Source organism: Kogia breviceps, chromosome 9, assembly GCF_026419965.1.
Source record: "Kogia breviceps isolate mKogBre1 chromosome 9, mKogBre1 haplotype 1, whole genome shotgun sequence".
In the NCBI taxonomy this organism is placed as follows: domain Eukaryota; kingdom Metazoa; phylum Chordata; class Mammalia; order Artiodactyla; family Physeteridae; genus Kogia; species Kogia breviceps.
In genome coordinates, this window is record NC_081318.1 from 56,238,529 (window position 1) to 56,261,651 (window position 23,123).

The 23,123-nt window shown below is 38.2% G+C and overlaps 1 protein-coding gene across 10 annotated transcripts in view; it reads right to left on the reverse strand.

Moving 5' to 3' along the window:
- MTERF1 (mitochondrial transcription termination factor 1) overlaps nt 1–23,123 on the reverse strand; it is a 710,255-nt gene that overhangs the window by 377,344 nt on the left and 309,788 nt on the right. For 4 of the 10 annotated variants that reach the window (XR_010842218.1, XR_010842217.1, XR_010842219.1 and 1 more), the window contains exon 5: nt 5,038–5,180. The exons of the other annotated variants lie outside the window; for them this stretch is intronic. The gene's annotated coding sequence lies outside the window, so the exon portion shown is untranslated. The remainder of the gene's footprint in view (nt 1–5,037; nt 5,181–23,123) is intronic. 10 annotated transcript variants of the gene reach the window in all.

The following is a 23,123-nucleotide window of genomic DNA, read 5'->3' on the forward strand; positions in this document are numbered from 1 at the left end:
GAATGCATATTATTCTCAAGTGCACTTGGAACATTTTCCACGGTAGACCATATATTAGGCCACAAAATGGGTCTCAACAAATTTTAAAAGATTGAAATTATACGAACTATCTTCTTCAGACCACGTGGAATGAAACCAGAAATCATTAACAGAAGGAAAATTGTCACTCACAAATATGTGGAAATTAAACAACATACTCTTGAACAACCAATGGGTCAAAGAAGAAATTACATAGGAAATAAGAAAATACTAGTTGAATGAAAATGAAAATGAATCCAAGGACTCTGAAGGATAAAATGAAATCATTAAAATGTAAAAGTATATATATTCACATGGGAAGATGAGCTCACATTACATCAAGTTTAAAAAGAAAAAGGCCAGCTGAAAAATGTAGATGTGTATAGAAGGATCCTATTAAAATACCTCATACACACATATTCACACAAGCAGAAAAGCATCTGAACAGATCATAGAAAATATCCATTATGATTATCTTTAGTTGATCACCTTTGATATTATGTCTATTTTTCTTTGTGTTTTACCTGTATTTTCTAATTTTCCCTAGTGAATATGTATTACTTGAGTAAATTTTAATTAAAATTTAATAAAATATAAAGTCAAATGAAAAACAAAAAGTTATTATGAGGAAATAATTGCACATGTGGTTTTGGATAGGATTATTTCTTCAGTTACTATACTTTAAAACATAATTTCACTGAAACAAGCAGATGAAGAAAAGGACATAGAGATTATTTAAAACCAGCAAAATATTGCATGCTATTACAGGCAAATTTCAACAAAATTATTACATGATGTAGACTTTTAAAGAATTTTTTAATCAGAATATTTAGCTACTGCTCTGATTTCTCTTTGATGTGATTTACAGTTGGATAACTTTGGCTTCAAGGAGAAAGTAAACATACACTAGCATTAAGAAACACTATTTCAGGTGAATGATTATTTCACTGCTACCAGTATTTGGAGCAGGCATTTCAAGATGATTGATCCTCTGAGGGAAAGAAAGGAATTTCCCCTTTTCGACAATCTGGGGCTCTTTAAAACTCAGTAGTGCTTGCTTTGTTTCACATTGTTGGAAATCCCACTCTGCATTATATTAGTTTCAAGGATAAAAATGTAGGAATAAAACATCCAAATACATTTTTTTCCTCTGGAGCCTTGTCTTTATTCTAATGTGAGAAAACTTTTATCATCTCAAAATCATGTGTAAATTTGGTAAGGAAAACTCAAGTCATAAATTGTGAATCAAATCATAAAATATGGACTTTACTGGCAACAGAAAAGCAAGAAGAGGCTTCTTTTGTCTTTATTTCTGACCTTAGTACCAAATATGGATTGTCTTTATGAAAGAATTAAACTTGAGAACTCCACTGCCCCATCACAGAACAAATAGGGAAACTGACAGTACTCTTTCCATTATTTTCTGTAATATAAAAATGCTATTCAGTGGGAGAATTTTTTTAAAATTCCAAATTTAAAAAAATACACAAATAATGTAAGGATTAATGTATATTTGTAAAACATTCAAAATTTCTCAAAAGAAATCCAGTTCCACATGACCCCTGACATTTCTTAGCCCTGCATCCTGTTTCTCACTAGCTTTGTTCTCAGAGAAAAGGACCTCGTCTTTTTCCCTTACTCACTACACTGACTTTTCTAGTTTTCCTCAACATTTAGCTAAGTGATGGACCTTCCCCATTTTTGTACGCGAAGTATGCCATCCTCTCTGGCCACAAGCAGGAACTTCTTATGTGTGTTAACTGTATATCTATTTATATCTAATTTATGACAAATAGTAAAATGACATTGCATAATGAATTCAAGGAGAAAAAAATGACAATTTGTAATGTCTCAGAGCTACCTAGAGAGAAATCAAGACAAAAATGATCTGGCTTTCTCTGTCTAGAGGATATCTATGAGGTACACTGTTAGAAAAAGAGCTTCCCAACTGAATTTTTTTGCTTGTTTTCATCCACTGTCATTAGATTGTGTACACTTTCACAGTCAGAAACATTTCCTCAAACATATTCCAGTGCCCTAGATGTTTATTAGACTCAATGAATTTTAATTCATGTTTCTAACGATTACCTGCAGAGTTGGGAATCCAAATAGGCACTGGGAGGAAGATCCAGCCATGAAGCCAGTGTAGGCTCTTCTCTCATTGCCAGTGTGATGTCAGCTGACAAGGCCGGTAGCAAAATCAGAGGGCCCCCTCCATGGGCTGATGCTGGCATTTTATCCCCTACAGACCCACAGCTCTTTAATACTCAACCCATTAGTATTTCCTCATTTCAGTTTCTACCACTACCAAAAAAAGGACAGTTTTTGTAGTAAGATTGACATCTTTTATCTTTCTTAGAAATCATAAGTGATATTAATTAATTTTTTGTTCAAACAATGGAATATGGAAAAATAGTGCTGGGGACAAGAATAAACATTTTACTTAATATCAATTGAATGCATAGAATGGAGTATAGTATTCAGTATATTTTTCCATCTGTTAAATCTGTTGTTCTAAAACTAGAATTCAGAGATAAAGCAAGTATAGAAACAGTGTGTATGACATATAATAATAATGTACCTTAGTTATGAATGTTGAACTGATGATAAATTAATAAGTAAATTGTCCTTCTAGCACAGTTTTGTGTGCCATTGAGTCTGTTTCTTAACTCTCTATTTTATTCCACTGGTGGATTTGTCTATTCCTGTGATAATTCCATACTGGCTTAGAGTGTGCCTTGATATCCAGCAGAGTATGGAGCTTGTAGTATCTTTGGCAGATGCCAGAATTAGACCTGTTTCTCCTTTCTGGACTACACACACTGATTCCTTTTTATAGATGGAAATTATACAATACCAGAACACAGGCACTAGTCAGAGTTTTAATTTCCCCTTATTTCTTATCAAGTAGAATGCCAGGTAATACCAATATATTTCCTGCTCTTCTTTCAACCCTCTACTGAACGTGAGACTCTTCAACAATCTGAACTGTTCTGAGTCTCAGAGCTGGCACTAATCTCTCATTAATCTCAGAGGTATCCGTGTTGAGGGGAACAACAGAAACAACAGAAGAGTTTTCCACCCTGCAGCTAAGTTTTTGCAGGCATGACTGAGCTACTGAACTACAGGGAGTTTTCTCATCTATGAATATAGTATATATCTTTATTTACCAGAAAATTCTTTATTGTTTCCAGAGCTGTCTATAAAATTTCTTGTAGGTTTGTTACTAGGTGCATTGTACTATTTATTCCTATTTTGAATGGGGTATTTTCTTCTAATGCATTTACTAACTGGTTATTGATCACACATAGGAAAATCTTACTTTTGTTCTGTTTTGGGTTTTTTTGCAGTAGTCTTTTGGAGAATTATTTTATTCATTAAAATATAAAGTTTATAAAGAAACTTTATCTGCAGAAAAGCATATGTCTCAATACAGTTTCACAAACTCAGTACAGCACACAAGTCGAGAAAAGATGCCTCCTTTGTTCTCCCTTCCCACCACTGCCTCCACCCGAAGAGTAACTGCTATCCTAACTTCTAACACCATGGAACAATTTTACCTCGTCTTCGGACTCAGACAGCATGAACTCTTTTGTGTTTGGCTCCTTTCATCCCACATTATGTTTGCAAGATTCATTCTACTGTATATAGTTGACATTTGTAATTCTTATTGCTGAATAGTATTTTTTTTTTGTTTTGCTAATATACCACAATTTGGTTGTCCACCCTACTTTTAAGGGCATTCGGTAGTTTGGAGCTATTACAAATAGCACATCTATGAACATTCTTCAACATGTCTTGTACATTTGAACTTATTTATGCATTTTTGTTGGTTTCACACCTAGGAATGGAATAGTTTAGTCACAGATTTAAAAGGTACTGCCAGGGTTTCCCTGGTGGTACAGTGGTTAAGAATCCGCCTGCCAACGCAGGGGACACAGACTCGAGCCTTGGTCCGGGAAGATCCCACATGCCGTGGAGCAACTAAGCCAGTGTGCCACAACTATTGAGCCTGTGCTCTAGAGCCCGTGCACCACAACTACTGAGCCTGCACTCTAGAGCCCACAAGCCACAGCTACTGAAGCTTGTATGCCTAGAGCCCGTGCTCTGCAACAAGGAAGGCACCGCAATGAGAAGCCCGTGCACTGCAATGAAGAGTAGCCTCTGCTCGCCACAGCTAGGGAAAAGCCCGCGCACAGCAACAAAAGACCCAATGCAGCCAAAAATAAAATAAATAAAATACATTTATGGGGAAAAAAAGGTACTGCCAAACAGATATCTACAGTAGTTGAACCAATTTATAGTTCCATCAGCAGTGTATGAGAGTTCCAGTTTAACTTAGTACATAAATGATCAGTAATCCAGAGTTCCAGTTGTTCTATACCCCTGTTGACACTTGGTATTCTGTAACCTTTTCTAGTCAGTTATTGTAGGAGTGTGTAGTACTACGACACCGTAGCTTCAATTTTGCTCTTCTCTGATGACTAATGAAACCAGGTACCTTTCCAATTGTGTCTAGACCATTTGGATATCATTTGTGAAATACTTGTTTAAGCCTTTTGATCATTTTTCTTTTGTGTTGTCTATCTTTTTCTTATTACTTTATAGGAGTTTTTTAAACATCCTGGATATGAGTCCTTTGTCAGATGTATGTATTGCCAACAGCTTCTCCCACTGAGGACTCTTTAATGGTGGCTTATGGTGTAATTTATCATTTTTTCTATCTAGTTACTGCTTTTTGTAATGAGTTTTAAAATTTTTGTCTACTCCAAGTTTATGATGATGATCAAGCTATTGATTATTAGATGCCATTCCTCCAACTGGCCACTTTGTTAAACCTTATTATTGGTTCCAATAATTATGATGTGAGATTCCATTTTTTTTTTCTTTTTTGGTAGGTAATCATATCATTTGAAGTTATCGACCGTTTTAGGTCTTGCTTTTCATATAAGTCAAGAAGTAACTTAAACATATGACTAAATTAACATAAACAATATAAGATTGTATTGTTTTACATACCAGGAAATTCCAAGATAGGGTGGCAGCAGGTACAGCATGTCAAGTTCCAGTTCTGCTTTAATGAAAGTCTCTTTGCTTTGTTATCCTCCTATGTTAATTTCATCTCAGGCTGGTAGCCAGGTGTTGCAGTAAGCCCTGGTTTGCTAAGAAATATGTAGGAAATGTTTCATCATGATTGAATGTTAATTATTACCAAATGCTTTTATTGCTATGATTGAGTTAATACTGTTTTATTCCCTTAAAGTGTTGAGTAATATACCAATTTATTTTCTAGTTTTGAACCATCCTTGAATTCCTCAGGTAAATATATTCTTAAATATCTTCTTTTAATCTCCTGCTGGATTCAATTTGCTAATATTTTATATAACATTTTGGATTCTTTGTTTATAACAGAATGGGCCTATAATTTTATTTTCTTGTGTGGTCCTCAGCTTAATTTGGTATCAGTGTTAAGCTGAGTGGCTTAATTCCTCATATTTTTCTGACACATTAGAAATTGCAGTTGATCCTCATTATTTGTGCATCCTGTATTTGTGAATTTGACTACCAGCTAAAATGGATTTGTAGTCCCCAAATCAATACTTGCAGCACTTTTGTGGTCATTTGTAGACAAATGCAGAGAGGTGAAATTTTTGAGTCATCCCACATGTGCATTCCCAGTAGAAGTCAAACAAGGCAATGCTCTGTCTTCTTGTTCCAGCTCTCCTACTGTGATCAAGTATTTTTTTCATGGTCTATTTAGTGCCATGTCTTTTGCATTTTTTGCTTTTTGTTGGTGATTTTGCAGCTTAAAATGATCCCCAAGCATAGTGCTGGCATGTTGTCTAAAGTTCTTAAGCAGAAGAAGGCTATGACATGCCTTATGGAGAAAATCTGTGTTTCAAATAAGTTTTGTTCAGGCATAAGTTATTGTGCTGTTGGCCATGAGTTCAATGTTAATGAATCAACAATATCTATTAAATAAAATGTTTTTAAACAGAAATATACATAAAACAAAGTTATGTATTGATCAGTTGGTGAAAATGTTGTGGCCAGAGGCTCACAGGACTAATCCTATATTTCCCCTATGAGCAATAATTCAGGGTTCACTAATTCAGTGTTAATAATGACTTTATAGAACATAATTGCCACCAATAACGAGAACTGACTGTACCTATTGTTTGCAGAGTTGACAGCAGTCACTTTCGTGCCTTTTGCAGAGACAGATCAATAACTACCATTTTGATTTCTTTTCTGGTCTTGATCTATTCAAGTATCCTACTGGGCCAATTTTAGTAATTTACACTTTTTTTTAAAAAGTGTCTGTTTCATCTGATACTCACATTTACTGGTGTTCCTTTTATAATATTTTATTCCCCTGTGTATGTTCCATTTTTGTTACTAATCTTAATATTTGGGGTATCTGTTTTCCTTTGATTCCTGTCAATGTCTATCTTTGACGTTTGCCTATGAGTATTTTCAAATAATGAGGTCTTATTTTGTGATTATTTTGCTATTTGTTTGTTTTCTGTTTCCTTAACATCTTCTCATATCTTTATTAACTCCTTCCTTCTCTTTTTTTAAAGTTTAAAACAGTCCATTTAGTTTAATTATTTCTTATATTCTAAAATAAAATCATATTTAACACTTTAAATTTTCCCTTGACTCTCTTTGGCTGCATCCCATAAGATTTTATATAAAATTTTTGCTGCTGTGTACAAAATATTACAAAATATTTTGTAGCTTAATTTTTATTTTCTTGAACCCAGGAGTTATTAGAAGTATTTTTCCAGAGTACTAATTATTTTAATTAATTAATTTCTAATTTTACTGCACTATCATCAGCAAACATGGCTGCTATATGCGGTAAACTATTGAAACTTGTATTTCTTGCTCTAGTACTAGGCTGAACACAAAGCTTCTTAGAAAGGTCTTGAAATAATACTGTTGTGCATCAGGGAACAAGCTTCACTGTTTTCAAAATTTCCCTGGCTATCTGCAAATGCTAACTCCTCCCCTCCACCAGGGAGGGGCTGCCAGGTCCCACCCAAATGCTAGTTTGCCCTTCTTCTTTGATCTCTTCCCACCTCTAAGACCTAGGGCTGGTCACTTCCTCCAATGCAGTCAGGAACTTCCTTTTTGTCTTATAAGCCCTTTCTATCTGTATCTTACAATAAACATTGACATTCATACTCCTAAGCTCTGTTTTTTATACGTAAAAGGGAATTTTGGAATTTGAAATCTGTTTTCTCTCCCACATAAGCCTGACCTTTAAAATTATTGCCTTACTACAGACTCAAAAAGCCTAATTTGAGGCTGAGCAATGACTTTATTGTTTCAGAAGACATATATTCAGGCCCTGAAGCACTGAAACCCGCTGATTCAATGGAAGGGAAATCACATGGCATAATGATTTAAAGGGAATTTAAAATACCTTGACTTAACATTTTAAAAAATACCCAATTGATTCTGATTGATTTGATTTTTTGTGTGATCCAATTGGCCTGAACTTCATTTAGCAGCTTACAGTAACCAGCTGTGGTAAATTATTTTTCCACCATTCTTTTTCTGCCCCCCACCCTCAGCTGAGACATATTTTTAGCAGAGACACTTCCCAATGTCACTAGCTTGGAGTTTGGCCAGGTGACTTGCATTGGCCAATGAAACATGAGAGGACTTACATGCACTACACTCAACCAGACTTTAAATGTGTATGTGTGGTTTGGTTTGCCCTCTCACATTCTTGTAATCCACCATGAAAAGACTGTCCCAGGGCACCACAGTTTCTTCATTCTGAATCCCAGAATAAGGACACATATGGAACAGACCTGAATCTAATCCACATCCTGGTGCCAAGTCCAGCCAAACCCACCCCAACCAAATCCAGCTGCGTCATAACCCAATCCACAGACCTCTGAGCAAGAAACCAATGTTTGTTGTTATAAGTCAACTGAGATTTGGGGAGTTGTTCATAAATAGCACTATTGCAGCAAAAAGCTGACTAATACAATAATCTTGTAGTAAATTATTCTTGCATGTTCTATATTTTATATGGTTCATAGTAGATTTAATTCAAATTATATATCTGATTCTCCAGTTTAATCAAGTCTCCATATGAATTAGCAAAGAAATAGTTTGTACCATACAGTTTTGCAACCACATTTGGGTGGATGCAGTGGAAATATATCTGCATCTTCCCATCAGGTCAGAAATATTTCAACTGGTTTCTACTAGCAGGTCAGGAACCTAGCAAGGTCTTCACATATGCAAGGCCTCCTACTGCATCTTAGAGTACAGCCACTCTTACAGGCTTTATGTTGGCCCAGAATAACATACAATCCAGTGAGAGGATAAGTACAATTTCCTTACAACCAGCGGTCCATTTACATAACTCCAGCATAAGGGCAGCATCCTATCAATGAGATGATGGGATGAAGTAGGGACAAATCTCAATATTCACATATTACCGTGGGTATCTATCTCCTCCACATTATGTTGATATTTGTGATGGCCTTTCTAAATAACTCAGGGCATCAGAGGGTTGCTCTTTCCCACAAGCCAAGATAGCTTTGGCAAACACATCTGTATAATGTGTGCACTGGGCACATTTCCTTGTTGAATTATTCAACTAAATCTGATAATGAGAGCACATTGACACAGTTAAACACTCAGGTGAATAAAGGATTCACTTTGAAGTGCAGAAATTTTTGGAGTCATCTGTGTTTTAACAAGTGATGGTTCTCACTATCCTCATCCAGGCAGGAAGAAACTTTAGAAAAGGTAAACTGGAGTTGAGTATGCTAAAGGCTTTTTCTGGCATGATTTCAAGGAGAAGAAAAGTGAGGCAGTTTCCAGTGTTCATTTGAGCCACCAATCTTTTTTGAATAAATATAATGATTTTAAGAGACAGAAAAATGAGACTCAGTTCTTACATAAATCTTATTCCTCTGAACTCTAATGGGACATAAAGATGAACACAGGTATCTGAATTCTGCTCTTCCCTCTGTAAAGCCCCTCATGCACAACCTTACAAAAACCTTGTGCTTTTTTCACCTCAATTCTCACTCTGTTAAATGGGAGAAAATTGACTGATCCCCCCATTATTACCATAGTATATATTATAAATCATCAACAAAACTTTTTGCAAATACAAGGGCCATCCAGAAATACAAATTTGGGTAATAGCTGTATTTAAATATGATGCATACATTATGAAACACCTGACAGTCACACTGGCTGTCTCTACAATAAGGACATCATTACTGATAGTGGTTTGGCACTTGACAAATGCCAGCTTGTATTTTTATTAGCCTGCCCTGTCTCTCCAACTGATCTGTATATCCTTACAAATAAGGACTATTTCTCAACTCTCTTTTAATCTTCATTACTTAGTACAGTATGGAGAGCACAAGGTAGGTGATCATTGATTTTATAATAAAGGTAGTTAATAGTTGCCATTTGCTGATCCTCTTCCATGTGCCAGACCCTGTGCTAGGCATTTTACATACACTGTCTCTAATTCATACAATTGTACAATAACTCCAAAAGAAAAATTTATCCCCATTTTACAGATCAAGAAACTGAGGGTCAGAGAGATTATGAGACTAAGCCTAGGCTATACTGCTAGTTTAATAAGAATGATTATGCATGTAATGAATAAAAGACATTTAAAGTAATTAGATGGTCATAGTTAATAGTTTAGAAAAGCAGGAACTAAAATAAAGTATCACTAGTAATTGTTAATTGTTGACACAGTTCACTATTCTCATCAACAATTTAGTGTCTGCTAGGATCAGAGAACTGCCATGAGTGTTACTTAACCTCTGAACCCAAAGCTTTCTTTCAGTGTCTAGAGAAGAAATTAAACTGTGTGAATGTTCATTTCTTAACATGGAAATAAGTTCAATCACCTAAGATGTCTGTCTGGTCTAAATCTTTCTTTCAAAATGATTATATCTAACTTATGAAGTGATATTTATTTGTCAAAATTTCATGCTTACTTGCTATTGAAATCACGTCTACCCAGTCATATCTATATTTTATACACTATTTGCCCCATATTATATGCTCAAGAAGAAAACTGTAAAAGCAAGAGAAGAGAGAGAATTTGTAAAAGTTTGGTGTTATTTCTCCAGTGACCTTCTCATGATCGTAATCTGATAATGTGGATGAATCATTTAGATGAGTGTCTTCCTCCGAATATTTCATTCACGATCAGGAAAGGACCACTTAGCTAACCACTCTCTTTTTGCCTCTGAGGCAAGGAGAGCCCAGACACATGAAGTGACCAGACTGCAGTCAGTCAGCTGGCCAGGGTCAGAGTTACAGTTAGAATCCAGGCTTTCTTTCCATTACCCTAACCACAAATTTACAAATTACACTTTTTAAAATGCACTATCCTTTTCTTGTGTAATAATTAAGAAATATAAGCTTAAGGAACATATAGTTTTCTTCTGTCGTGAATTAGCCAGTGACTTGAATAGTAAGTCTTCAAAAATATATAGTAAATCTAATTTTAAAAAATCAACTCTGCTTGGCCACAGCTGCGGGAGCACTAGGCAGCCCTTTCTCGTTTACAAAGACCTTCTCATTTAGTGCTGTATTTAGTTCTCACTGCAATTCTGTGAGCTGTTATTGTGATCCTGACTTTGTAGATGAGGAAACTGTTGATCAAAGAGACTAAATCATCCACCTTGTGGGTGGCAGAGCCAGAACTCTAAAATGGCTTCCTAAACTTGACTTCACTGATTCCTCCATTTCAACACAGTTCCTAATTCTTCTCATGGAAATGTTGTCTGTCTCCCAGTGGGATCAAGCTCCGCCTTGCAGGGTAGAGAGTTTTGGCCAAGAGTGACTGCCAAGCCAGGGACTACATTCTCAACCCTACGCCCTTTTGGTTTGGGCCATGTGATGAGTGCTCATCAGTGGAACATGAGCAGAAGTGTTATGTGTCAGAAGCAAATGTGCCTTTACACTCTCTCCTTCCCCAACCATTGGCTTGCATTGTTGTCCAGGGTGTCCTTGGAAGGCACGTGCTGAAGATGGCAGAGATGCTGAGCCAGAGTCCCTGAATAACAGTGGAACAACTGTGCCTTCCACCACTCTGCTCTGTTAACCAGTAATATCCACAACAGACTGCTATATGAGCAAAAAAAAAAAAAAAAAAGTTTCTTGTGAAAGCCAATAAAATTGTGGGGTTTGTCTGCAAACCTAGCTAGCAGTACTTTAGCAAAATGAATATACTTTTTATTGGAGGAGAGAATTCAGATTTCTGTTACTTCTTGACAAATCTCTATAAGCACATGTTTACTAATTTACTGACTTTAATTTTACTAAATGGAAATGACTCTCCTGAGTCATTTCCCAATAACTGCTTTTTTTCTCTTGATTTTCCATTAGTTTAAGGTTAATGATAATTACTAGCCTATATTTCTATGTATGGTACTCAAACAAAAGTGCCATAAAAGCACATTTATGGCATAGTTATTTGTAAACTAGTTATTTGTATTTATAAATAGATACCTGACAGAGAAACTTTGAAAGGACTCCCGTCTTTTAAACCCTTTCAAGCATTCTCCATCTTCAAAAACATTTTTTGAGGAAAATTTACATCTCTGACTGGGAAAGGAGTGGTGGTCTGGAATTAATCAGTAAGGATTTATTGTTTCCTAGGAATATAGTTCATACAAGGGCTTCCCTGCTGCTTGACAACCCTCAGAGCTTTACCACTGAGGATGCTCCCTCAGGAACACACAGGACCTGTTGTCTGAGCACTGCTTCCAAAATATGGCCTAAAACATATGCCAAGACCTCACATCACCCGCATTTCTCCGCCACACAGAGGGTCTGAGGCCTTCATTCTTTTCATTCCCTTGATGTGGCTGCTCCAGGAGTGGTGAGTGGGAGAAACAATGGTTTTGAGAAAGGGCCTCAAAAATTATTTTCAAAACTCCCTCCTCCACACTCTAAGCTTTAAACTTTCTCTCTCCCCACAGTGTTAAGGTATTGCTCCTCTTAATATTTCAAGTCTAAAACCTGAATCAAAAGTCTGAAAACAAGGACAGTTTTGCCAACAAAGAAGTCCCCATAGCAAATGATAAATACCCCAAACGCTTTTTGGAAACAATGATGAAAGCAAAGTTTGGTCACTAGAGTAAATCCCCATAGAAAGAAATAAATCTCTGTGACATCTGCTAATGTACACTATTTCCCTTAAACACCTCTTCCTGTCCACTTTCCACACCTCCTTCCCCCTTTTCCCAATGCTCCTTTTGTTCTGTGTTTTTTGGCCTTCGGGGTATGACTTAGCCAGCAGAAGGTACCAGGAAAACCAAGGGTATTGCATGCAGCTGTGTGTAATCATACTGGTGAATTAAAACTCCAGGTCTAGGGTCTGAAATAAAAATCAGTGTTAGCAAAAAGATGGATGCTTTTTTTCCATGCCTTATTCATTCACGTGCACAAAAAGCACTTGCCATTCACCTGTGGTGTTAGCACTGTTTAAGGCAATGGAGAAATAAAAATAAAAGATGTGGTCTCTGTTTCCTTAGCCATTACAAGTTATATGTTTAAGAACCCCAAACAAACTATACAATTAAAACATAAAGACTGAGAGATTCAACTAACTAAACAGAAAAGATCCACATGTTGGAATGTATCATACATATGAGTCAGGAAAAGTGTGCTCTTGTTTTGTTTGTTTGTTTGGAGGAGGAGAAAGACTGCCCTAGAATAGATTATCAGGAATCACATGTTATATGACAAGTGGTATATAACACCTTAAGAGACATCCTTGGGCTGTAAGCATCATGAGTCAGACTCTAATTACAGCCTGGAGTTCAGATTTGTTCTCCTCCACTTAAGATGTGGATAGGGACACTAGGGAGAGTCTAGTGGAGATCCACAGAGGTGAGGAAGGCCTACAAAAGAGGGCTCTGGAGGAACTGATGGAAGAAACAGTAGGCCCCATCCTAGCTGGACTCACATTCAGTTCTACCACAGGTCAAAGCAGGTTCCCCAAGAGAGTTCCAAAGAGACTGTCCAGATTGAACTTCCACTATGAAACTTCCACCCTTTTCTGGCTCTTTTGCTGTCAGAATGGGCCAATCCAGAACTGCCCACATAAGTCACCTTGAACTACACCTGCTTTGCATTATTCTTGTTTCTCTTCCCTGGAGATTCTGGAATGCATCTGGAATGCATTGTGGCATGACACACTTCTCATTTTCCCCACAAACATCCCTGGTTGAAGGCAGATGACACCTAACCTTAAGCTCACCTTTAGGAATCTGTGCTAAGTCTGGTTTAGTGCAACTTGGTTATAATATGGATGTTATTCTTATCTTCCAACTCTATGGGTCATGGGTTATTTTATAGAACTCCAGCTGTTGTACATTGCCAGGGAGATCAGAACCAGTTTGAAATGGTGTTTAAGTTAAACATCTAGATAATTAGACCATGAACCCAACTATTAAGAAAAGCCACACCTTTAGAAGTCCTTAAGAACAGGATAGACTCTCATCTGTCTTGGATATTTAAATACAATTCTACACAGAAGATGATTTCTTGATGTTTCCTCAACACTGTAACCATATATCCCAAACACACAGCTGCTAGCATTTCTCCTGGCTTTTATTTCCTTTGTCCACGTGTTTGGGGATTGTGGGAATGAAAGGGAGGTAGAAAATCTGCCATAAACTGTAGCTATATCTATATCTATCTATCTATCTATCTATCTATCTATCTATCTATCTATCTATATCTTTAGTGGCACTGGAAATATATCAGTAATTTAAAAATCTGATTAATTCTTACTTCATTTAAATGCATCTCATTGGTTTGAAATGAGATTCATTGGCTTGATCCTTTTGGCATTGTCTTCAATGTCTTCCATTACCTTCATCACCCACACCATCATAATCATTAAACTATACTGAGCTCTCCCTTTATGATGGGTTTTGCACTAAGTGCTTTATATATATCACCTATTAGAAATCTCACAATAATTCTATTAGGTAGATACTATTAGTGTCCCCATTTTGCATATGAGGAAACTGAAACTGAGAGAGGTTATGTGACTTGCCCACTGGTAATGATGATATCAACCTTTTTTTTTGTTGGTCTAACCTAAGTCATTTGATAAGGAATCACTTTTCTGACCTGCAGCCTCATATCTGCTGGATGATTTTAACATTTCTTGCATGTATTTCAAGTGAATGAAACACACTTACCCCTTTACTCTCAAAGTCTCTCTCTATGCTACTCTCCCCTCTCTGTTCTTGAGGTCTACTATCTTTTCCTTTCTTCTACTTGTTCTTTTCTCTCAGTCACACTTCTGTCCTCATCACCCCCATGTGTGGGGCTCCTAGACAACTTTCCTTCCATCCTTCTCCTCTGCCTACCTCCATGAAGTACAAAGCACATGACACAGGTTCAGAGAAGCACTTTCTCATACAGGCCCATATTAGAGGGGTTTTTATTTGTAAGAATTCTGAAGGGCTTTAATGGCAAAAAGAGAATTTTCCCCTGCTCTGAAAAACTATTGGGCAAGTTTCCAAACTCCCACTGTAGCAGGAAAAAAATAAATCCAACTATCTGGAGCATTTTATGCACCTGACACCATCACATTAGTGGCATCAGATTACATACTCAGTACAGACTTCTACCACATGCTGTTGCAATTAACCACATGGGAATGTGCAGGCCAGGACCCCTCACAGTTATGCAGTCATTGCCATAGTATAACATACAGAGCAGTGAGAACTAAAAATGCCCTTGGAACATAATGCTATATTTCATTAGGAAATGAAATTGTGACTTTCCTGGGAGTGACAGCTCTTGTAGAAAGAGATGATGGCCCGGATTTCTACTTATCACCAGGGTAACTACTCTAATCCTCCATCTCCAGGTCAGGTCTTTGATAAAGAACCTCCAGAGAAACTTCGAGATGGTTTGACTGAAGTATGGCTTAAAACAGTGTCTATAGATTTTAGATGCCTGATCAGTCATAAGAACCCAGTTAAGGGATGGGTATTAGGAATTCGCTAATCCTGAACCCAGACATTGTATTGAGAACAAGGGAGGTCAGTTCAGGGCTTCCCTGGTGGCGCAGTGGTTGAGAATCCGCCTGCCGATGCAGGGGACATGGGTTCGTGCCCCGGTCCGGGAAGATCCCACATGCCACGGAGCGGCTGGGCCCGTGAGCCATGGCCGTTAAGCCTGCGCGTCTGGAGCCTGTGCTCCGCAATGGGAGAGACCACAACAGTGAAAGGCCCGCGTAGCACAAAAAAACAAAAAAACAAGGGAGGTCAGTTCAGTTGGAAATGCCTGCAGTATCTGCCCCAAGGCATTTAAAACAGCACCTAAGAACTATGCTTCGGGAATATACTCCCTACTTCCATGTTTTCCAAGGACACCTGCACCCTCAAGCTCCTCCTGTGCTGCTAGGAGCTCCTGGCCGTGTCTTCCTTCCCTGCCCTAAGTTCTAGATCTGGACCTACTCTTCTCTCTGCCTCCTAACACCTGCACCAGTTGAAGGCCTCATTCCTAACACGTGCTTCTGACTTAGGTTTGGTACTGCTACCATCTAACTAGTGAAACAAAAATCTGAAGGCTTTATTTTCTGACTGATCTTAACTACTATTTTAATCACAATGGGATATACTGATTAACAACACTGCTTAGTGATATAATATTAGAAAGTAGAGAAATAAAGCAACACTTTAGAAGTCCCGTAATGGAGTCCTTTCTGTTGTCTTCTGATCAGCTAAAGACTTTGCATAGCCTTCGAAATATGTATGATTTTAGTCCTGCAGAGAAAATCTATTCTGTACAACCATTATATAATCCATGCCAATTGTCAAACTGTAGGTTAAAGAATAAGCATTGAGGGGCTTCCCTGGTGGCGCAGTGGTTGAGGGTCCACCTGCCGATGTGGGGGACATGGGTTTGTGCCCCGGTCCGGAGCGGCTGGGCCCGTGAGCCATGGCCGCTGAGAAAAAAAAAAATAGAATAAGCATTGCGGACTTCCCTGGTGGCACAGTGGTTAAGAATCCACCTGCCAATGCAGGGGACACAGATTCGAGCTCTGGTCTGGGAAGATCCCACATGCCATGGAGCAACTAAGCCCGTGGGCCACAACTACTGAGCCTACACTCTAGAAACAGTGAGCCACAACTACTGAGCCCGTGCGCCTAGAGCCCATGCTCCGCAGCAAGAGAAGCCACTGCAACGAGAAGCTTGCACGCCGCAACGAAGAGTAGCCCCCGCTCACCGCAACTAGAGAAAGCCCGTGCACAGCAAAGAAGACCCAACTCAACCAAAAATAATTAATTAATTAAAATAAATAAATTCAAAGTCCATGTTCTTAATCACTACAAAATGCTACTCCTCATTAAAAAAAAAAGAATAAGCATTGATCCTGAAGATTGTACAAGAGTGACAAGTTTACTGTCTGCAGTTAGACAGTGCCAGTTCATGCCAAGACACAAATAAAAAAATAATTACCATAGGGTTTGGCTTCAAGGTAGATGCCAATTACACCCTCATTTTGAAGCAGGAAATTTTTGGCATATTGGTGTTGAGAAATATCTGTTTTTCTTACCATCTTCCCGTTTTTCTTCCTGAATAATAATATCAACATTCCTTGTGGGGCTGTGCTCTTTCCGCCCACCTTTGTGGCCTGATGGGACCCCACTGGCATTCTACAACCACTCAGTGGTTTTCATCTGAGTGAATTCAAACAAAAGGAATGTGGTGATTCAGGCAGTAAAATAATCTCAGCCCCTTGGGTTCCTTGGCCTTTCACACAGAGCATATGTCCTCAGCCAAAGCACTTGGGAGTCAGACCCTGTATGACTGCACAGCGTATGGGAAAGCGGGGATGACTTAAAACAGATGAGAGTTTTAAGTTTAGCCTGTGCTTAACAGTTACATTTAATTTAGAGACTTCCCCAAACTTTTCTGAAGTTACAAAATGGCCATGAGAAATCAGCTTCTTTCTTATGTGGTTGCAGATTTAATTCTGAAGTTCATGAAGCTGCGTCAAAGTGCTTGCATAACACTGTAAGCTGTTGCTGATGGAAATGAGGCTGGTTTCTTCTTTGTTGTTAAATACCTACAGTGATTACACAAACATTCAGCTCCCATTATTGTGTTAGATGTGTGAGCCATGTTTCCTGCCCCCAGAAAATTCAAAGATGCATGGTGAAATATCCATTGAAATGCCTTAGAAAGGAAAATACTAATGTTAGACCTGGTGCCTCAGAGGTTAAGCTTGAAACGCCCATCCCTGAAAGGAAGGAAGGAAAGACTTGAAAGTCTAAGAGAAACACTCAGAGTGACAGGATTGAAAAGGGTACTGGTGACTCTTCCTGCTGAGATCAAATTCCCTGCCTCTATGTGGTCAGTGCAAGCCTTTTTTCAGCACCACAGAAAATCTGCCTGTTCCTAATTGCACCTCATGACTCAAATGTAAGTTCAGGATGACTTTCTGGGAGGGTCTAGCACCTTCAAGCTCTAGCACCTTGAACCCCTTTACACTGACTTGGTGTGCTATACTATTTTTTCCTTTAATACCAAATAGTCTAAATTTGGAAGCTAGAAATATGGTCCCCATCCCATAATTAATTGTTTAGTAATGTGACCTGGAACAAGTCCCTTCCTGTCATCTGTATCTGTGAATTGGAGAGTCTATTATATGAAGACACACAATAAATATGTGTTGATCTGACATCCCCTAACTCCTACATCATTTGTAAGAATATTTAAGATTTAGAAACCTCTATAGAATAGTGTCCCCTAACCTGGGAGTATATCAAAATTACCAGGGAAGATTGCCATTCTTTGTAAAGGTAAACTTAACAAAGTTATTTGGTTTTAGTTGCCTTCTCTTTGTTAAACTATAACTTACATGCAATGAAATGCACAGATCTTAAGTGTAAAATGTGTTTTGACAAATATATACAACCTTGTAACTATCACCCCAATCAAGACATAGCAGTGCCATCACCCCAGAAGTTTCCCTAGTGCCCCTTACCAGTTAACTGTCCTACCCACCTCCCCCACACTCAGTCAACCACTCTTTGACTTCTGTCACTATCTAAATGGAATCAAAAGTATGTACTACTTAATATCTGGCTTCTTCCACTCCTAGTGTCTACGAAAGTCAGTAATTCTTTCCTTTTTATTGTCAGTGGTATTCCATTGGATGAATGTACCTGTTATGGGCTAAATTGTGTCCCCTCAAATTCATATGTTGAATCTCTAACACCCAAAGTGATTGTATTTTGAGATGGGGCTTTTAGGAGGTAATTAAGGTTAAATGAGGTCATAATGGTAGTGTCCCAATCCAATAGGACTGGTGTCCTTATAAGAAGGGGAAGAAAGAGAGAGATCTCTCTCTGAGTGCACGCATCAAGGAAAGTCCATGTAAATACAAAGTGAGAAGGCAGCAGTCTGCAAGCCAGTAAGAAAACTCTCATCAGAAACTGAATTGTTTGGCACCTTAGTCTTGGACTTCCCAGCCTCCAGAACCATGAGAAATAAATTTCTGTTGTTTAAGCCATTCAGTGTATGGTATTTTGTTATTTGGAAAATTTTCAGCAAGTAAGTATTTATTCAAATATGTTTCTGTCCCAGGGACTTCCCTTGTGGACCAGTGGCTAAGACTCTACACACTATCAATGCAGGGAGCCCGGGTTCGATCCCTGGGCAGGGAACTAGTTCCCACATGCGGCAACTAAGAGTTCGCATGCGGCAACTAAAGATCCCAGACGTCGCAACGAAGATCCCACACACCACAATTAACACCTGATGCAGCCAAATAAAATTATATATATATATATATATATATATATATATATATATATATACATATTTCTGTCCCATTTTCCTTATCATTCAGGACTCCAATTATATGTGTATTAAACCTCTTGATATTTTCTCACAGGTTACTGATGTTTGTTCAGTTTTAAAATCTTGTTACGCTATTTCAGTTTGAATAATTTCTATTGACCGGGGGTTCTTCCCTGGTGGTCCAGCAGTTAAGAATCTACCTTCCAATGCAGGGGATACGGGTTTGATCCCTGGTCGGGGAACTAAGATCCCACATGCCAGGGGGCAACTAAGCCCACACACCACAACTACTGAGCCCACGCACCTCAACAAAGAGCCCATGAGATGCAACTAAGACCTGACACAGCCAAAAATAAATAAATATATTTTTTAAAATTTCTATTGACCTGGCTTGAAGTTCACGAATTCTTTGTTATGTAGTGTCCTAACTGCTATTAGCATACTCAATAATTTTTTTATTTTGTATATTGAATTTTTCAGTTTAAGAATTTCCATTTGCTTCTTTTTAAATAGTTTTCACCTGTCATGCTTGATGTCTACATTCTTTGCAAATTCTTTAATACATTTATATTTTTGAAGTCCTGTTGACCAACTTTTAAAACTGAGTCATCTGTGTGTTTGTGAGGTTTTCTCTTGATTATAGGTCACACTTTACTCCATCACATCAAAATTTTTTACTGTATTCTGAACATCATGTAAAACAAAATTTTGGAGACCAAATATAACATTTATTTTGTTTACTTCTCTTTCCTCTTTATGGTACTGGTATGGTACAGTAAGATAAAGTATTAATAGTTCAGATTTCTCCTAGAGTCAACTTTTGGTATGGCTGGGTCACAGCTTTCATTGGATTGATTTCATCTGTGATTAACATAACCCCCCAAAACTGACTTAAATTTGTAATTTCCATATGGCTACTTATGCATTAGAATTTTATAGAGAGACATACAATGATTGTTTCTATATCCTTGAAAAGCAAATTGTTCCAAAAATTCTTGTGATCACAGTTTTCAGTCAGAACAGCAGCATCAACCATATTGTAAACATACTGAATAACCACTATGTTGTGGGCCCTGACCTATCTATGTTCTGAGAGTACAAAAAGCTATCTGGACATTTATTGCCTTCAAGAGCATTAAAATCTAATTGGAGAAATAGGACAGATACCTAAAAACTCAAATAATCTGGCAAAATAGATTTTATAGTAAGCCAAACGAGTAAGAACAGCAATAAATATAGCTCTGTGAAAGTATCAATAGTATTCACAAAGGGCTCGGGGGATCAGAAAAGACTTCATGAGGGAGATAAGACTTTAAGTGAGGCTAAAAGAAAATATAAGGTAAATGAGGCAGGGTCAGGGAGGCCTTTTCGAGAGAAAGGGTGTTGTGAACATATGAACATGGTGCATATTTAAGAAGAGGAGAGATGATTACAAAGATTGGAAAATATCATGTTTTGGAGGGTCTAGGAATTTGGTTTGGCATGGGCATTAATGCAAAGCCAAAGATCAATTAATGTAGTAGCCATGTAATCATAGCCATACTTTGAAATAAGCAATCTTACAGTAAACTGTGAATACTGGCAATGCCTCTTTGCCCTCAGACCCATTTTTGGCCTTTTCCCTGCTCTGTACCATAGTGGGGCTAATTCCACTGGTAGGATTTGGCACATAAGATTGAAGAGTGGGTGGAAAGGAGAAGCCAGTGTATTTCTCCCCCTCTTTCTTTTCCTTAGACTTCCCCAGCAACAGCTAGATAACTTCCTTGGCATCTCTTCCTACCACCCCCTAGGTGACCCTGGGCCCTAAGTTCTAGTGACACTGCCTCTCCCTTTCTCTTTCCAGTTTGGGATCTTAGCAGCTTCCTGATGTCACCAATCACTGAGTTACTTCACACGCCCTGGTAAACTTTTCATCTTCTTCCTGTTGCTACTGTAATGAAGTACCTGCATTAAGTTCCTTCTGTTTTAAATAGCCATAGTGTTTTCTATTTTCCTGATTAGATCTGGTTAGATCTGGGGACATGATCATAAGTCATTTCTACTTTATGTATCAAATTTACACTTCTGAGTTTTGAAAATTTTATTCCAGATATTACTTTGCAATCATAATGAAAACAAAAAAATTTTAAGAAAATTAACATGAATGTGGTATGTAAAGTGGATTGAAATTAGGAGATACTGGATGCAAATTATATAAGGTCTGTGTGTGAATAGTTCTGTGAGTTGTAACTGTAGAAGCTGAAAGAAAAAAGACACTAGATAGATATACCAATGACAGAGGCAGACACTAAAGCAATGACTCCAAACCAGGGAGTATATAAGAATCTCCTGGGGGGCTTCCCTTCCCTGGTGGCGCAGTGGTTGAGAATCCGCCTGCCGATGCAGGGGACATGGGTTCGTGCCCCGGTCCGGGAAGATCCCACATGCCGCGGAGCGGATGGGCCCGTGAGCCATGGCCACTGAGCCTGCGCGTCCGGAGCCTGTGCTCCACAGCGGGAGAGGCCACAACAGTGAGAGGCAGGCATACCACACACACAAAAAAAGAATCTCCTGAGGAGCATTTTTAAAATATACATGTTGGTTATCACCCCAGACCAAGTGAATCAAATATCTGAGGCTGGGTATAGGCTTGACTATTTTGAAATGACTTCCTGAGTGGCGCCCATTGACCCCATCCTTATCACTCATTCTCCCATCATTACTGAGAACCCTTAGACATGGAGAAGCCACTAGAGAGAAGAACAGTTTCACCAAGAGAAAGGCCTAGAAGAAGTAGAGGTAAAAGAGAAGGGAATCAGAGGGGAAAAAAAAAAACAACTTCAAAGCAAATAACATACACTATAAATTTATGGTTAGAGATTAACATTTAGTAGGAAGATATTATAAAAATGTTTCATGTCTGTCTAACATATTAGCTCTAAAAAGGTAAACTTCTCAAATATACTAAGGCAGTGAAGAAGTTGGGGGAAAAAAATAATTTTAAAGGCAAAGATTTTGTTACCTAAAAATATCAAATAAAAGAGAGGGACTCCATTTGGAGCAATATGATTTTCTAAGCCCTAAGGACTGTGAGGAAGATCCAATAAACAACATTTTAAATGCCAAATTAGAATGAATAAATAAATGACCTTTCCAAGGCTCTTTTGAAATTTTAGCAAATAGAGTTATAATTGCCAGATTTCCTTATCTATGGAAAACTAAGCTTCATTAATATTGAACTTGCCAGTTATCTACATGAGTAACAGAGATCTTCATGAAAAGGGTGATTCAATAATTAGCATTTAACTCTTCATTAAAATATATGAATAGCAAGATAAAAATCAACTTAGTCTTGAATTCCACAAACATAAAAAGTATCTTTTATTATCAGAACACCATTTATGGGAAGTTCAATAAACATTTAATCAAAAGTATCTAACATATAAACCCTAGGTTTAATTGACATGAAAAGTTTTACTATATTTCATAAGACACCCCAGCCCCATCCACAGGCCTAACTTAAAAAATACTGTCTCTAGGCTTCCCTGGTGGCGCAGTGGTTGAGAGTCCGCCTGCCTTTTCAGGGGACGCGGGTTCGTGCCCCGATCCGGGAAGACCCCACATGCCGCAGAGCGGCTGGGCCCGTGAGCCATGGCTGCTGAGCCTGCTCGTCCGGAGCCTGTGCTCCACAATGGGAGAGGCCACAACAGTGAGAGGCCCGCATACCGCAAAAAAAAAAAAAAAAAAAATACTGTCTCTAAGCCAGACAAAGAAGCAATCTAATGAGTAAGTGTTCTCCATACAGACTGACTCAGGGTTGAGCAAACTTCTAAGAAATCTATACTACAGCACTCACAGTCTGGCCTCCCACCCACAAGGTCATTAGGAGAAACAGCTCCTCTCCCAATTAATCATGCGTGGAGGCTCTGGCCCTCTGTGCTGTACACACAACAGACACCCTGGGCATGTGCAGAGACAGTGTGGGTTATGAGGATGTTCTCATTGTGCAGGGCTAGAAATTGGGCTGCAGGGAATAAAATAGTGGTAGGAGAGACAGATTGGGGCCCTGCAGTGCCTGGGAGAGGTGAGAATGAAGAAAAGAGGGGTGATTTAGGTTAAGCTAAGGCAGTGGTTCCCAAACTGTTCAGGTGTCAAAATCCCTATTGTTCTGTTTAATTCTAACATGTAAACTAGCAGAATATATAAGACTATGTTATAGATATGCATTTTATAGGTACATATAAATATACATACATAGAAATACACAATATAAA